This window comes from Populus trichocarpa, chromosome 13, assembly GCF_000002775.5.
Source record: "Populus trichocarpa isolate Nisqually-1 chromosome 13, P.trichocarpa_v4.1, whole genome shotgun sequence".
NCBI lineage: Eukaryota > Viridiplantae > Streptophyta > Magnoliopsida > Malpighiales > Salicaceae > Populus > Populus trichocarpa.
Genome location: NC_037297.2, coordinates 14,636,930 through 14,651,637, shown reverse-complemented (window position 1 = coordinate 14,651,637; position 14,708 = coordinate 14,636,930). Strand labels below are relative to the sequence as shown.

Below are 14,708 nucleotides of genomic sequence, written 5' to 3'. Positions count from 1 at the left end.
ATCAGTGATTATTGATATTAAAGATAATATCATATCCACTGAGGATAATAGTGATACTGAAGATAAGCATGATCAAGGATTGCCACCATGATCAGGGATCCCTGATACTGAAGAGATCATGATCAGGGATCACTGAAACTGAAGATAATCATGATCTCTGATTATATCTGCACAAGAGATTACTGATACTGAAGATAATGAAAGTCATATCCGCAACAGATAGTCTAAGAATTGAGTGTATATCTTATCATTTATTGCTTCCTTAATTATAGGATTTTTGAATCAGAGATTGTAATTGATATAAGACGTATATGTAACAGTATTCAATCAATTAAGAAAAACACATTTCTGTAATTCTTCTTTCACTCTTTCTCTCTTCATTCTTTCATCTTTCATGGTATCAGAGCCTTTGACTCACGTCACACAAAAGGCCTCCTCTTCACTAAACACCTTAGATGCTACTGTTAATGGAATTCCTCCACTTGTTTCTCCTCCAGCTATAAATGTTACAAAACTCTCAAAAGATAACTACCATGTCTGGAAAGCTCAATTAATTCCCTTTTTCCGTGGGCAAGGTCTTCTTGGATATCTTGATGGAACCACTCCCATCCCACCCAAAGAAATTTCCGTCACCGCAACCTCTACTATCACCTCCAACCCTCTCTATGAACATTGGCAGAGACAAGATGCCATCATCGTTGCTATTCTCTTCTCTACAATTTCAGAAAACATCCTCCTTCAAGTAGTTTCTCATACTACCTCTGCTGCAATTTGGTGTGCTCTAGCCAAATCCTTCTCCTCTTAATCACGTGCTCGGGTTATTCAACTCCGCACTGAACTTGTTAACACTCGTAAAGGTGCACAATCAGCACATGATTTTTTTATGCAGATCAAACGCATGACAGATGAGCTTGCTATCGCTGGCCATGCTCTTCACTGTGATGAAATCATCTCCTATCTACTGTCAGGTCTTGGCCATGATTATGACCCCTTTGTTACTACCATCACAGCCCGCACCGATCCTGTCACTTTAGAGGAAGTATATGCTCTCTTACTCACCACAGAATCCCGTCTGCTGCACAACAATTCACCCATTGTCCAGCCCTCTGTTCATGTTGCTGCTCGTCAGCCCTCTTCTTCTTCCTACAGGGGACGCAATTTATACAGAGGCAGAGGCCGGAATTACAGAGAAGGATCCTTCTATAATGGCTCATCTGGAAGGAACACATTTCATAGAGATCCTATGATATGTCAGGTCTGTGATAAACCCGGTCATTCTGCAAAAAAATGCTATCATCGTTTTGATGTTACCTACCGTGATAATGCTGTCAAAACCAGCAATCTGCATGGTCTGATGGCTACAACCGGTGCTGTTTCTCCACCAGATTGGCACCCTAATACAGGTGCTACACACCATCTCACCAATAACATGGCCAATTTGAACCTACGGAGTGAAGACTATACTGGCTCAGATCAAGTCCTTGTTGGAGATGGTGCAGGTTTGCAAATTTCTCAAATTGGTTCTTCTATTTTAACTCCATCCGAAACACCATTTGTACTAAAACAAATACTTCTTGTCCCTGAAATTCAAAAAAATCTAATTTCTGTTCAACAGTTTTGCAGTGATAATCTTGTGTTTTTTGAATTTCATGATCATTTTTTTCTCATTAAGGACTACTCGGGGAAAATCCTTCATCGCGGCACTTTTAAAGACGGTCTGTATTCATTCTCCAGCCTGTCAGAAACACTCCCTCCTCATGCACTTACTGCTGTACGAGCTTCCTACCAAGTATGGCACAACAGGCTTGGTCATGCATCCTTTCCAGTTCTTCATAAATCAATTTCTGCATTTACGTTACCTGTTGCAAATAAAAGACTTCCAGTTTGTTCAGATTGTCAACTAGCTAAAAGCAGTCAATTGTCTTTCAAAACCAGCAATCATAGATCTATTCATCCTTTAGACATCGTGCATACTGATGTTTGGGGACCAGCACCTATCTTGTCCACTAGTGGTGCTCGATACTATGTATGTTTTTTAGATGATTGCACAAAATTTCTATGGTTGTTTCCTCTTAAGCTTAAATCTGATGTTGAAAAAGTATTTCTGCTCTTTAAAACTTCTGTTGAAAGACAATTTAATCGTACCATAAAAAATATTCAATCTGATTGGGGAGGCGAATATCGCCGCATGTCTACACTTCTAACTCAAATTGGAATTCATCATCGTAAAGCATGTCCCTACACTCATCAACAAATGGGTGCAGTTGAACGTCGTCATAGACAAATTGTTGAGGTTGGTTTGTCCTTACTTTCACATTCTAAACTTCCGCAACAATTTTGGGAAGATGCTTTTCTCACGGCAACTTATATTATCAATCGTCTCCCTACTCCTATTCTTAATCACAAATCTCCATACGAAATTGTTTATCGTCATACACCTGACTATCATTTCCTTAAAGTTTTTGGTTGTGCATGCTGGCCTTATCTTCGACCATATAACAAACACAAAATTGATTTCAGATCGAAAAACTGTATTTTCATTGGTTATAGCTTGGACCATCATGGTTATAAATGTCTTGATCTTGCAACAGGTAAAGTTTATGTATCCCGTCATGTCGTTTTTGATGAAAACCATTTTCCATATAAAAGTCCTGATCATCACTCTTCTATCTCTCCAGACACACCCTTCACAGTCGTTCCTTTTTCAAATACTGTTTCTTCTTTGTCACTAACACCTGCAGGTACATGTGCACCTTCACCATCACCACATATTGATTCTACTCTGCCAGCATCGTCTTCAACTCCGGAGCCAACTACTCATTCATCAGCTGATACTGCCCCCGCCTCCCCTCTCATACCAGTTTCCAATCCCACAGCCACGATCCCAAACACAATCCCACCTATTCCAAATACTCACCCGATGGTTACAAGATCTAAAAATCTCATTTCCAAACCCAAAAAAGCCCCTGATGGACACACCTTGTATCCTCTGCCTCGAGCACTGCTTGTTTCTGCTTCTACCTCCTGCCAAGAACCTACTTCATTTACTGAAGCCTCCAAATCATGTCATTGGCGACAAGCAATGAATTCTGAATTTGATGCCTTGCTCCGCAATCAAACCTGGGAACTGGTCCCTCCATCACGCCATCTTAATGTCATTGGTTGTCGCTGGATTTTTAAGATTAAAAGGAAAGCCGATTGCTCCATTGAAAGATATAAGGCCCGACTGGTTGCTAAGGGGTACCATCAGCAGCAAGGGGTGGACTTTCATGAAACATACAGTCCGGTTGTAAAACCTGCAACTATCCGGCTTGTTTTATCCATTGCAGTCTGCAATAATTGGACAGTTCGTCAGCTGGATGTCCAGAATGCGTTCCTTCACGGCAATCTGACAGAAGTGGTTTACATGGATCAACCACCAGGCTTCACACATCCTCAGTTTCCTGATCATCTCTATAAGCTCAAACGCTCCTTATATGGCCTTAAACAGGCGCCCCGCCAGTGGTTTTCCCGACTTGCTGCTGTGTTGATAGAATTTGGCTTTGTTGGCAGCAAGGCAGACTTGTCACTCTTTGTCCACACGGACACGTCTAACATCATTTACATTCTCATTTATGTTGATGACATTATCATCACGGGTTCTAATGCTGCCATTATCACAGATATCATTCAGCGATTGCATAAGGAGTTTTCTATAACTGATCTTGGCCCTCTCAGTTTTTTCTTAGGCATTGAAGCTATAAGTGATGCTACAGGACTCTATCTCACTCAACGCAGATACATTGCTGATCTGCTTACAAAATCCAAAATGGATGGTGCCAAGCCGTGTTCCACTCCCATGTCCACGTCTGTGGCATTGACAGCCACTGATGCTGAACACTTTGATAATCCTACCCTGTACAGAAGCATTGTTGGCGGCCTTCATTACCTCTCATTCACTCGGCCTGATATTGCTTTCGCTGTTCATCGCGTTAGCAAATTCATGCATCAACCAAAACAGTCCCACTGGATATGTGTCAAGAGACTCCTGCGTTATCTCAAACACTCCATCTCCTACTGTTTACTATTGTCTTGTAGCAGCTCCTTTACATTTCAGGCTTTTTCTGATGCAGATTGGGCAGGAGACACCGATGATCGTCGATCTGTTGGTGCCTACTGTGTGTTTCTTGGCTCCAATTTAATCTCCTGGCGCAGTAAACAACAGGCCACAGTTGCTCGTAGCAGTACCGAGGCTGAATACAAGGCTCTTGCAGACACAGCAGCTGAACTCCAATGGTTACAATTCTTAGTTGCAGAACTTGGTCTGCACTTATCTCAAAGTCCCACTCTTTGGTGTGATAATATTGGTGCCACGTATCTCTCTTCCAATCCAGTGTTCCATGCACGCACAAAACACATTGAGATTGATTTCCACTTCGTCAGAGATCTTGTTTCTCAAAAAAAATTGAATGTTAATTTTTTGTCCAGTCGTGATCAGCTAGCCGATCTTCTTACAAAACCGCTCTCTGCTGCGCGGTTCAATCTTCTGTGCTCCAATCTCAACGTTCGTAACCTCCCGTTCAGATTGCGGGGGCGTGTTGAAGATATTATCCAATCTACTGAAGATAAACATGATCAGGGATTACCACCATGATCAGGGATCCCTGATACTGAAGAGATCATGATCAGGGATCACTGACACTGAAGATAATCGTGATCTCTGATCATATCTGCCCAAGAGATTACTACTGATACTAAAGATAATCATGATCAGTGATTATTGATACTAGAGATAATATCATATCCACTGAGGATAATAGTGATACTGAAGATAAACATGATCAGGGATTGCCACCATGATCAGGGATCCCTGATACTGAAGAGATCATGATCAGGGATCACTGAAACTGAAGATAATCATGATCTCTGATCATATCTGCACAAGAGATTACTGATACTGAAGATAATGAAAATCATATCCGCAACAGATAGTCTAAGAATTGAGTGTATATCTTATCATTTATTGCTTCCTTAATTATAGGATTTTTGAATCAGAGATTGTAATTGATATAAGACCTTGATGTAACAGTATTCAATCAATTAAGAAAAACACATTTCTGTAATTCTTCTTTCACTCTTTCTCTCTTCATTCTTTCATCTTTCATATTGTAATTTCTTTTTATTACATGAATCTGGAACAGACTCAAACAAAATTATATTATAAAACTTGAAAATGATAAAGAGGCAAAAAGCATAAAGAAAACAACAAAGCAGCCTCAAAAGAAAGATTAAGCAAAAAAGAAGCTAAACTTGAGGGAAAATAAAGCATAAACTGTACAGAACCTAGCAGCATGCATGCAGACTGAAGTGGATGCTCGAGAGCCCAGAACCACCTCCTGAAAACTGATACAACTGGATCCATCATAAACCAAGGCAAGAGAGATAGCTATCAAAAACTCTAGCGTCAAAGAAAATCCTCTATCAAACATTACACTCTGCAGCTTGTTCACCATCTTCAGCTTCATTCACGATCTAATCTTTCACCTCTCTTTTCTCCCTTTCCCCTAGATCCATTGCATTTTGCCTGCTGAAAAAGGATCTGAAATGTTTATCCACACATGCAAGAATTATACAGGAACACCACAGTATGATTGTTTTCTCTTGAACAACAGATACAGGATACTTGATCATGCATGGGATTAAAACCACATGTTGACAGACATACAAGTCTGCATGTATCAGTTTATAACCCACAAGAGCTAGTGATTGGTGGCTTGTTCCAGACTTCGACAAGACTAATAATACCTTGTATGAAGCTATTACGTCACCTTTTCCCCTTGATGAACTTCACAAAAGCCACCAACAGTTTGCCGAGAATCCTTTGCCTGGCCTTGGATCCTTGTGCTCGAGAAGTCCTCCGATCAACTGTTTTGCATGTCTCGAAATAGTCCCACCACCTAATCAAGATACCCTTGTTTTCCTTGAGCCATCATGCAAGCAAAGTTGAGCAAGTCATCAAATCTAGGGATGTGCCTGGGCATGCATATCTTTAGTGTGTTAGTTATTGCTTTTCAAAATATTTTTTATTTAAAAATATATTAAAATAATATTTTATTATTATTTTTTAAAAATTATTTTTGATAACAACATATTAAAAAGATTCAAAAAAATAAAAATATATTAATTTTAAATAATTTTTTTAATTTTATCCAATCCTATTTGGAATGCAATACCAAACAAGAACTTAAACAAACTAATAAATGTGGTGGTATAACTAAAAGTGTCTAGAATTTACTAGATAAATCATTTCATTAAAAACTTGCTTGATATCCATTTTGATTAGAATATTATTTTTATTTCTATCATGTGAAATAAAATATTAATTTACATAGGAAAATGGAAATATTAATTAAGAAACATGATCAATTTTGAATCAATTAACAAATAATTAGCCAAAAATAATAAAAACTTGAAATGATAAATTATCAACAAATAAATCCTTATTATGCTGAATATTAATCTAAAGCCTATGTTGAATTTCTTAAGAGAAAAAAAAGCTATTACATTAACTCTATTTTAGTATTATGTATTATCTATCCTCAAGCCTCACTTATTATAGAAAAAAATGATTAATATCTTTATTTTATGTAAGGCTCCATGAAAGATTAGTTATTTTTACCATAATGATTATTTTTCTACACTGATTTTTAATAAATAAAAAATTTAAAATCATGAAAAATAATCATTAAGTATGGGAATAATATTGATATCGAGAAAACAATAAACCATTGAAAAGAAAAAGGTATTAAGAAAAATCAAGTTGGATGCACTAGTAGCCTGTTTGGAAGTGTGGTTGTTTTTGTTTTTTAATATACTTTTCATTTAGAAATATATCAAAATAGTGTTTTTTTATTTTTTAAAAATTATTTTTGATATCAGCGCATCAAAATGATTGAAAACACCAAAAAAATATTAATTTGAAATAAAAAATAAATTTTTTTAATTTTTAAAAAACACTTTTAAAACACAAAAATAAACAGGATTTAGGTGGTATAGAACCAACCTTGTGCTAGAAAAGTATGGCCCAATAATATTAGAAAAGAAAAAAAAATCAGGTAGTTGGTTTTACCTCTAAAGCCCATTTGAGCCAGTTTTTAGAAGAAAAATAAAAGGCCTAAAACACCTCCACAATCCTCAATTGCCTTTTTTTTTTTACTCCAAAACAATAAAAATCAAGAATTAAACTAAATCTAATTAAAAAGACTTTTTAAGTATACATCTATTTTTTGAGCATAGTTGATAGAAAAAACCACCATAAATAATTTTTTATTTCAAGAGAATTATTGATATTAAATTTGATTTTTTTAATAGCCGATCAAATATTTTATCTTAACTTGTTGTTTGTTATTGATTTTATTTTTTTATAACAAAAAAAATAAAATAAAGTTTTTGATCAAATATTAAGCTTAAAGAAATAAAAAAAAGAGAGTGAAAATTAAATTTGTGGACTAAAAAAACCTTTTTTTGCTCAAAGTCATCAATGACCACTTGTCTTTTTACGTGTTTTGAACTTTAATCATTTGACTTAGAACTTTGACTTTTAGTTGTAAATTATAAGAAATTGGTCATTAAAAGAGAAAAAAGTTTAAAAATCAAAATGAAATAAAAAAAGCAATGAACAATATGTGAATAGTAAAACAGTGAATGAGTGCGTAGTGCAATGTGTCTGAACGCACAACAAATAAACATGAATTTCCTGTTTTGTTTAGGTTTTTTTTAGATTAGATTTAGATTATCCAAAATTCTTATACGATATATAAATATTAATTAGCTTATGATTATTGAATTTTTTATTCGAATATGATGAAGCACATCTTATAAGATTTCATTCTTCAAATTTTCCACCTCCGAAATATAACAAACACACACGCTATGTCTCTCAATAAGATAAAATAAATCACAAAACAATTCAAATAAAATCAAATTTCCCCGCCAAAACGAAAAATCAAAACCTCCGCCTGTCTCTCAAATGTCGATGGAGAAAGGTTTGATATCAGTGGACCGATTCACCGAGTCAAGCCAGACATACTTCTTGACTCACTTACACACAGACCACACTCAAGGCTTGACCTCAAAATGGGGAAAAGGTCCTTTCTTTTGCTCCAAACTAACCGCTAAGCTCTTACCTTTCAAGTTCCCTGATTTCAACCTCTCTCTACTTTGCGTCGTCGATCTTCACATCTGGCATTCCTTTTCCTCATTTCTCCGACCACCGGATCTCAAATCACCACTCATGTCATGGCTCTTGACGCCCACCACTGCTCTGGTAAGCTAATTTTTTTATGTTTTCTTTTTTATCCCGGAACCCACCGGCCGAGTTCGCTTGCTTATTCAATCGCAATGCATGAGATATTTTGGGAATCGATTTCAGAAAAAAAATAAATACCTTTCCGAAATCACTTTTTTGATGGTTGGCTATGGAGATTTGATGGGATTGAACTGTAATAAGAGGGGTCATGTTTTTATTTCGCGGGGAGTTTGGATGCTTGATGTATACGGGGGATTTTCGATGGGAAGTTGATAGTAAGAGGGCAAAGGATGCGAGGAGTAGGCTACTTAATGTTCTCAAGAATGAGACAGTTGATTCTCTTTACTTGGATAATAAATATTGTAATCCGTCTTATGATTTTCCCACTCAAGAAGTTACTGCTCAACAGGTAGGATTTGCATATTTCTTGTTCACATAGCAGTTCTTTCTTTGAGTGGTTTTTGGTAGGTGCTTACGATTAATGTGCATTGCGAAGAATGGATACCGGTTAATAGGGATGAAGTATGGATAAAGAGCTAAATGTTGGTGCTGAAAATGAGAAAATATATTGAGCAATTGATTAGTATTCGTGTCTTAGGAATGGTCATGAAAGTAAGTAGATTTATTTTGAGTTTATGGGCTTGGCGGAGAATATTACATTGCTTCAAAATAGGAAAAAGATCAGTTATACAACTTTTTTTACTGGTTTAATTACTTGGTAATGACAGGTTGTTGACATCATTGCTTCTCATCTGGAACATGACATCGTTATTGGGATTGATACTTTGGGGAAAGAAGAGCTTCTAATTCACATTTCACGTGTGCTTAACGTAAAGGTACGATCATCGTTGATGTTGATGGAAGATTCTGATCTTTTATATGCGTGGATTATGAAGGATGTGTTTCTGTAAAGCACAGAACCAAGTTCTTAGCTCAGTTACCATGCAAGGTGTTGATTGAAATTTAGTGAGTTACTTGCAAATTACATTTGCAAACTATTTCTGGTTCAGGTTTGTTTTAGCTTTAATTTCCTTTCCTTTGAAGATTTGGGTGTGGCCAGAACATTTACAAACCATGTATCTTCTTGGATTCCATGACACATTCACAACTAAAACTTCTCTAACAAGAGTCCAAGCAGTTCCTCGTTACAGTTTCAGCGTTGAAACTTTAGAGGGATTAAACACAATGCGACCAACAATAGGAATCATGCCATCTGGTCTTCTATGGGTGCTGAAACTTGTCAAAGGAGACAACAATCTCTTCGGTTCGCTCTTAACTTCTCGTTACAAAAAAAAAGACAGTCATCTGATAAGCTAGACGGTAATTTAGGATATGCTGATAGATACCACCAGCTAGTACATGTTTTCAGTTCCTTACTCTAATCACTCATGCTTTGCAGAGATACAAGAGTTTATTGAACTTGTCCAGCCAACTAACATGAAAGGTATTGTGTCTTCATCATCTTGTTATGTTGGCCCACTTTACTACTTCGGTCGCCTTTGTGGTGTAAACCAACCACTAAAGAGGTTCGTCTACAAGAATGAAAGGAAAAAGGGAGGAAAAAAAAAGTTGTTGTATCTTATTTTGAAAGTGGCAATTCTCCCGAGGCAGGAAGGAAAAAAAGCAGGCTAGTAAGAGTGGATTATAAAAGAGTTAATGTAAGTTGAGTGAGCGCATCAAGAAGAGTACGCCGAGGGGCTAAAATTGTGGAAAGTGATTGTTCAGATTAAAAGTGTTAATTTTTGTGATTGGTTGAGCCAGAAAAATACTTGTAGAAATACTTGCAATCAAGCATATATCTGTAGAACTCTGGTATGGGTATCGCGTGGTATCGAAAGTTGCTGGAAATGATAATTTGCCTTGTTTTCAGTATCTCGAGTTTTACTGTGCAGTAGTTGATGAACTTCATCATGAAGGATACATCGATCCAAATTCTTCAGGTATTTTGTTAATGCAAAACTTATGGGATTTTGTCTGCCAGTGCACCCCTTGTAGATATTTAAACTCTCTCAATTAACATCATCAGACACTAACTGTGAGACTTTCAGTGCAGGCATTCACCAAGCTTTATAAGTGCTTTGCCTCATCTCATTCTGCATGTCAAACTTTATTGTATAAGCTGAAAATGTTCATTAGTAGTGTCATGTATTGAAGAATCAAGAAATGGGTTGTAGCCTTGTTGGGTCCCTTGTTAAGGTGACTTTGGTTTGACTGCAAAGTTAGTACTTTTTACGGTCAACATTCAACCAGAACTCAACACGCGGTCCACCCTTGAAATGATGCCAAGAAAAATGGCCACCTAAGTTTGAATTGGTGGTGATTTTCTGTCATGTTGCAGAAACATGTGAGAAATTCGTGGAATTCTACGTAAATTTCTTAGGAAAACTCAAAACTTCTGCTACCTTTTGGAATGCCTTTGCAAGAAACACCTTTTTGGTTATGTTGAGCTGATGGTATCTTAGTTGTTTTCCATCAATGCTGACTCCATCTATATGAATGTGGCTGCTGTGCATGTTAGTGCACTTAGAACATGTTTGGAACGCGGTACAAACCGGCGTTTCCAAAAAAAATTAATTTTTTTTTTGCTAAAATTTAATATGGTTTGTACGTTTTGGATCGTTTTGATTTGCTGATGTCAAAAATAATTTTTTAAAAATAAAAAAAATCATTGGCATGCATTTCGGCACAAAAAGTTATTTGATAAACAACCGCTACCACACTGCCAAGCACCCTCTTACTCATGTGTGATCCTGCTGTTGTTTGCACTTGTTCATGTTGCTGATTCCCTAGTGTCTTTGCTCAACTTTTGTCCTCTCAGTTGCTGTTTTGGCACTAAAAAACCTTTGATGATACAGGATGCAAATGCAACAACATACCCAGGACCACCGTTTTTACTCTTACATGTCCAATGTAATCCATGATACTCTGCCATATATAGTGTAATATAGTTGATCTTTACACCATGTAATGGTAACAAATTCGAGAGAAATCATAGATTAGGAAATATAATGCCAAAGAAAATAAGAAAACTGTACACCAAACCAGGACTTTACCTTCACAATGACCTAAATAAGGGTTTCCTACAAAGCCTGCCATACTAAAAACATTGAAGTGTACTCACGTGAAGTGTTCATTAAGCACCATTATATATTATTCATCAGAATCAAAGCGACTGCCTTATTTGAGATGTGTTGATGCTACTGACTAACCTCCCCAGTTTCTAGAAAAAAAAGTCTTACTTTTCTTTCTTGTTTGTTGTACGTGACTGAGACATCAAGACTACAAACTTGCATAATGTTCACATGGACAAACATTTCACACCCATTTTCTGCAGGAGAAATGCCATCAATGAAACCGAGGAGGTGAGTGTTTAGGTTTTTAAAAATCACTTTTCCATACTCCCCTCTTCCTAGCATTTACTTTTGAGCATGTGCTGGTGCATACATACACTTTCCAAGCACGCATATAATAATAATAAGTAGAGTTAAGATATTCAGGTGTTGAATAATTTCTCAAGTGAATTTAGAATCTTCTAATGTCTATATTTTTTTCATGTCCTGTTCAAGCATTTTGTATCTGTTGTTTAAAAGAAAACAACAATCATGGATATCAGGTTTGGTGTTTCAGTATAATTTTGCATCTGTAGATAAACATTTCAGATCCGTTTTGTGTAAGCATAATGCTATGCATCTAGAGAAAAAAAGAAAAAAAGAAGGTGAGATATCAGATCATGAATGAAGCTGAAGATTATAAACAAGCTGCAAGTGTAATATTTGATAGAGAATTGTCTGTGATGCTGGAGTTTTTGTTAGCTTTTTCCGTGTTGCTTTGGTCTATGATGGATTTACTTGTATAACTTTTTCAAGTGGCGGTTTTGGTCTCTCGAGCATCTACTCAAGGCTTTATCCTGCTAGGTTCTATATGATATATGCTTTATTTTTTCTCTAGTTTGGTTTCCTGCCTTGTTTAACTGTTAAAATCATGTTTCTTTAAATTTAATTTTTTTATTATATTTTTAAATTTTTTTAATATGTTGATATCAAAATAATTTTTTAAAAATAAAAAAAATATTATTTTAATATATTTTCAAATAAAAAAATAATTTTTATAAGTGAATTGTTTTAGGCAGGGAGAGTTTTGGAAGCAAAAGAGCTTTTCAAGGATATACGTGCCCAAAGCCATTTCCCTGATTTAATGACCTACTCAACTTTGCTTGATGGCTTAAGAAAACAAGGGTATCTTGATCAAGCGTTGGGACTATTTTGTGACATGCAAAAAAGTTACTTGAAGCCTCATGATTTGGTGATCTATGATATCATAATCATTGCCATGTGCAGATATAGGAAGCTTAAAGATGCACTGGAGTTGTTTTCGGAACTCAGTCAAAGGGCTGCAGCTTGATGCTCGGGCTTGGACTATAGTAATCAATGGACTTTGCAGAGAAGGATTGCTAGATGAAGCATATAAATCTTTCAGACAAATGGAAGAGGATGACCGCCCACCAGATAATTGTTCCTATAATGTTCTTATCCGAGGATTTCTCCAGCACAAGGATCCATGAACAGTGCAACTTATTAGTGAGATGAAAAGCCAAGGATTCTCAGCATATGCGCAAGCAACAAAGTTGGTGCATGGTAGATGATGATCATGTTTTCAAACAGTTGCTTGGATTTGGTGAAGTACGTGTTTGGGACTAGCATTTGATTCTTGTGGGTTATAAATCGATACACGTGGACTTATGTGTCTGTCAACTGTTTTGGTAGATTTAATTGATGAAAGCTATTCAAGTTTTCTCTTCATCATCCTAATTAAGATGCCTCTTCTTCAACCAAATAAGAATATTGGTAGATTATTATTGAATCACTTCTTCATTCCATTGTTATCTGTCATGGTGTATTTTTGCATAGAAGACTACCCCTTCTTCTCTTTTGTTTTTCTTGGTTTTTGGATCTTTTGTTCTATTTATTTGGAAGTCAAGATGATGTAGCTGTTTAAAAGAAATGTTAATATAATTTTGATTGGCATTAAGTAATTTGTATGTGAAGTAATATGGGATTGCATGTTTTGTCTTTTTAGCAAATTTCTCGTAAGATTATGCTCGAAGCTGAAAGTGTTAATATGTTGTAATTATATGATGGTGATACCTGTGTGTTTCATTACAGGATGTTGTTTAATCATGGAAATAATTGTTTGTTTACGGTAATCTGTAGCTAATTGGTTACTTATTATTATATTCATTTAAATATATATTTATTATTAATAAAAATTTAATTTATCTTTAATATTTATATAATATTAGATTAATGAATCTAAAGTAAAGATAAAGTTCATGATATAAAAATACTTTGCAAAGAAAATTATAAAGTTGTTATAATTATGAGATTTCTATTGTATTAATGCATTGTTCCTAAAATATTTATGGTCGATACTCTCTTAAATATTATACATTAATTAGAGTCACAAAGATTGATACATATTATGTTCTTTCTTTTATGAAAGGAAGCAACTGTTCTTAGAAGCTTGGGTATAACTAATATGTAGGTACTTGTCATAAGATATGTACACCGAACTGACCTGCATGAGAATTCTATACGGAGAAATTACATGTCTATGGAAAGACTCACGTGATGGTTGTATAAGTGATCCTTAAACTTAAGATCACTAAGTCATCTTATATAGGGAATGTTATGTTATGATCCTGTTACATGTTATCTTAATTGAGGTAACAAAAAGGTAGACATTAGGTATAACATGAAATATATGAAGGTATTAGAGTGATCAAAAGATGATTCATCACCCTAGCCCCTAGGTGAATTAGAAAAAAAAAATATTTTATCTATTCTCAAATAGTATTGATTGAGAAATCCTTGGCCAAGGTGGAATGAGATTTGAAAAAAAGTTTCAAATCTTATTCAAACGATCAATAACTATTATGTAGAGAACAAACATGATTTAACATGACAGACATACTCTATGTTTTAATGTTAAATCAGAATATTATTGATGAAAATATATTAATTACACTGGGAAACCGGTCATTGAAAGGTTAAGTCAAACCACTAATAACTTTTTTAATATTTAGGAGATCATGACATATTGCTAGACGATGCACCTAATCTTCAAATATAAATTAATTAATTGTTAAATTGATAATAAATTAAATTGTTTAATTTATTTATTTCTATTTAATTATAATTATAATTTATATTTGAGCCAACATATTAAGAACCTAATGGGTCACACACATTAAGAACCATTAGTCAGAAATTAAATTGGGATGATTTAATTAAGTATGACTTAATTAAAATATATTTTAGAAATTAAGAACTAGAATATAATTATTACAGGGATTATATTCTAGATCTAGAAAAAAATCAAATAAGGACTTGATTGATTAAATTTCTAAAATTATTCTTCAATA

General features: G+C 35.2%; 1 long non-coding RNA gene and 1 pseudogene across 1 annotated transcript; both read left to right on the top strand.

Annotated features, from left to right (window-relative positions):
• The first annotated feature begins 933 nt into the window (after positions 1-933).
• LOC112323930 (small nucleolar RNA Z247) lies at positions 934-1,065 on the top strand (annotated as a pseudogene).
• A 6,857-nt stretch (positions 1,066-7,922) lies between these two features.
• LOC18104674 (uncharacterized) lies at positions 7,923-13,367 on the top strand. Its single transcript, XR_008057157.1, has 2 exons — positions 7,923-8,305; positions 9,016-13,367. It is a non-coding gene; the product is annotated as an uncharacterized LOC18104674 (long non-coding RNA).
• Positions 13,368-14,708: the final 1,341 nt, after the last annotated feature.